The following is a 3700-nucleotide window of genomic DNA, read 5'->3' on the forward strand; positions in this document are numbered from 1 at the left end:
AACAAACTATGCACCCAACTCCTGCACTACTCACTCTGCTTTAATTTTCTTTTTAGTATTTATAATACTATGTTGACATTTAATGTCTAAATATACACATTTAACGTTTTATATGGTTATCTGTTAGTTTTCTGTGTGCCCATCTAGAATGTAAGCTCCAGGAGAGCAGTGACCTTTTCTGTTAGTGCTGTGACACCATAGACTAGAACAGTGCCTGGAGCCTCGAGGTCCTGTAGTAAATATTTCTTGGGTAAATCAGTTAATTACCCAATCTGTATCACCTTTATTTTATCTTGCATTACCACAAGTGGCAGAATAAGCTAAGAGCAGAGGAATCAGGGAATACTAAAGCTATTTAATAAGCATTACATTAGTTTGGTAAATAAATTGGTTTTGACAGATTATTATTATTATTAATCTAACAGTTTCTGAGAATGAATGTTAAACTCTATCATTATGATTATGAAGTTGTCAGTTTTTCTTTGACATCCTGCAGTGTTGCCTTCTATAGCTTGAAGTATATTCAATCAGGCATTTACAAGATTAGAACTATTATATTTTTGTGATGAAATGAACCCTTTATTATTAAGTACCCTTAATCCTTAATAACTATCTTTGCCTTAACATCCATTATGTCTATTATTGTGTAGTTTCACCAGTTTTCTTTTTGTTAATATTTGTTATATCTTTTTTCTTCATAAATATTGCAACTGTCTGCATCCATATGTTTATGTGTCTTCTCAAGAGCATATATGGTGTTTTTTTCCCACCATTCTAACCAGCTGTCTCTTCAAGTCACAGCTTGTTTACATTTATGCACATTCACACTAGTTTTTTGTTCATAATTTCTTGTTTCATCTTTTTCTATTTTCTGAGCTCATGTTCATAGATATACGAATATGTAAGAAGAAATATACATATTCTGTATCCTTAGAAGCTTTTCTGCAAGAGTATTCGTGGTAGAGTCTCCCAAGCTTTATCTGAAAATTTACTTTATTTTTCTGTCCCTCTTAAATCATGGTAACCTAGACCGAGAAATCTAGACTGACGCTTCTTTTGTCCCCGTACTTTCAAAGTATTATTCCAGGGTCTTCTGAACGGTCTGCCACCAGGGGGTTCTTTCCTTTTGAAGTGGTCTTTGCCATCTTTGGATGCTTTTAAGCTCTGGTCCTTTTCTTTAGGATTCCGTAGTTTCACAGTGACATCCCTTGATGCAAATTTAATTTTATTTATCCTGCTAAGGAGTAAATGTTCTTTCTAAATATGGAGAGTGTTGTTTTTCATCAGTTATGAAAAACTCCCAGACACTGTGTCTTCTAATATTGTCCCTCCTCAAGCTCTCCGGCTTCTGTCTTTCTGGCATTCCAGTGACGGGCCTGTTGACCTCTGCCCTCTCTGTCTCTTACGTCATCTTTCTTAGTGTCATGTTCTGGGGAATTTTCTCAGATCCTTCCTCCAGTTCTCTAAGTTTCTTCACGAGGTCTAATCTGCTGATTAGCACATCTATGAAGGGTTTTTTTCTATGACTATAGATATTTTTTGATGTTATATTTGATTCTTTTTCAAATCTGAATATTTTTATAGTGTTTCATTTTTGCGTATTTTAGATATCTCATTTAAATCATTGAATCATGCTTAATTTTTTGCTTCTAGGTGATAGTTTGACAGTCTAAAGTTTTTGCAACTCTGATTCTATTTGTTGTTGTCTGCTGTTATCATCTACTGGCAACTGATCACAGTAGACTGTTTCCTTATGTGTTCTGTGTAATTGTAACGTAAGTTCATTTTCTAAACAGTTTTATCTGTGGCAGCCCTGTATAGCCTGAGTTAAGAGCTTGTCGTTCCAGAGATGTTTTTGCATTTGCTTCTGTTAGATACTGCAGGACTGTCACCAGCCTGCAGGCTGGTCCCGTAAAAGGGCACCTAGAGTGGTTGCCCTGTGCCCTGTACTTTAGGTGGGGGCCCGTGGGGTGGCTGTACATTCCTCCTCTTTTCCAAACGTTATTACAAATAAATTTAGAAATTTCTGTCTTCCTAGTATCCCAGGGGGCCCATGGAAGATAACGACAGTGAGGCCTCTTTTCATATGTAGTGATCTTGGTTAACTCCACTCTGGTTGAGTTGCCCTTCTACTAGGTTAACTGTCCTAGGACATATTTTTGTGTTAGTGCCTCTAATTGGACATTCCTAGATTATTCATCGTACACTAAGAAACCTCAATCGGATATGATATTTGGTCTATGGATATAAATGCTCAAGATAGTTAAATATATATAGTTATATACATATGTGTGTATATATATTCACAAGACATACACCCACACAAGCACATAATATATAGTGTTTCAACCTCAGTTTACACCAAAACAGACACGTTTTCTCGTGTCTCTCTGCCAGTGGGTGGATTTTTCTTTTCATACGCCTTATCATCAGGTACACTATCCTTGTGCGTACATAAAAATCCAGTCTCCTACAAGACTATATGAACTGGCCCTTAAGTACTTCTCTGGCCTCATCTGCTACCACTGCATTTCTCTTACTTCCATGCATCAATCGACTTAGTCTTCTTTCTGTTTCTCAAATATGTCAAGATTGAGACACCCTGCTGTTTTGCAGCAACAGAATATCGCTGTTCCCTCTCAAAGAATGTCCTTCCACTGTTGTCGCATAGATCTAGCCCCTTTTTGTCATTCAGACCTTACTTCTCGGCTGCTGGAGCCAAGATGGAGGAGTATGCATGGGAGCCATGCCCCTGGCAAATTGTGGATGACTGGGGGTGGGGGGGGGGGCCTTTACGATAGATACTATAGGTGGTGGTATCTTTCAAGCAATCAAAGGCTTTCGCAATTCTCCAGTGGGAGTAAACCACAGACTGCACACGAGTTTGACAGCTGCTAAAACCAGGGCTCCGCAGCTGGGAGGGAGCTTTGCAGTTTGGGGAGCTTTCCATGATTGACTCCAGTATGGTTCAGGTCAGAGGGAAGGAAGACCCCCTGGAACTCCATCACAAGTGGTGCCTTAACAGGAGCCATCCTGGCCAGGAGAAATGGACCAGTGGCCATGGTCGGGTCAGCCGCGATGGGTGGCATTCTCCTAGCTTTAACTGAAGGAGCTGGTATCTTGTTGACAAGATTTGCCTCCGCACAATTTCCCAGTGGTCCTCAGTTTGCTGAAAACCCCTCCCAGTTGCCTTCAGCCCAATTACCGTCCTCACCTTTTGGAGACTACCAACAATATCAATAGGACTTCTTTCCCAGGACTTCTTCAACAGAATGAGCTGCAGTTCAAGAAAGGATTTCAGAAGATCGAGTTACAGTCTGTTTTTAAAACCATAGGTGGGACAGCTGTCGCCCAACAGGATATGAAGGGACATTTAGCACATTTTTCTATTTAAAGGAACATGGAAGGGGGGTGTTAAGAGATAATACATTTATTTATTCACACTTGGATTGCATTTGTAAGCAAAGTAAGTGTCTTATATCTTTAAAGGAAATATAATAAGTGCTTAGGAGATACAGGACCACAGGGCAGACAACAGGGAAAGATGCATGTCATTCCTTGAGGACCTCACTGCCTGAATTTGCATGTTCTGTTAGTCAGACAACAAAAACTCCTGGAACTTGCGCTTTCTTTTAAGATAAGTTGCAGAGTTCTACTTTTCATCCTCACACACTTGAAATAATGCTTTGAAATAATAATA

At 39.2% G+C, this 3700-nt stretch overlaps 1 pseudogene; it reads left to right on the top strand.

Annotated features, from left to right (window-relative positions):
* Positions 1–2723: 2723 nt before the first annotated feature.
* Positions 2724–3243, top strand: LOC124231888 (mitochondrial import inner membrane translocase subunit Tim17-A-like; annotated as a pseudogene).
* Positions 3244–3700: the final 457 nt, after the last annotated feature.

This window comes from Equus quagga, unplaced genomic scaffold (assembly GCF_021613505.1).
Source record: "Equus quagga isolate Etosha38 unplaced genomic scaffold, UCLA_HA_Equagga_1.0 HiC_scaffold_11073_RagTag, whole genome shotgun sequence".
Classification (NCBI taxonomy): domain Eukaryota; kingdom Metazoa; phylum Chordata; class Mammalia; order Perissodactyla; family Equidae; genus Equus; species Equus quagga.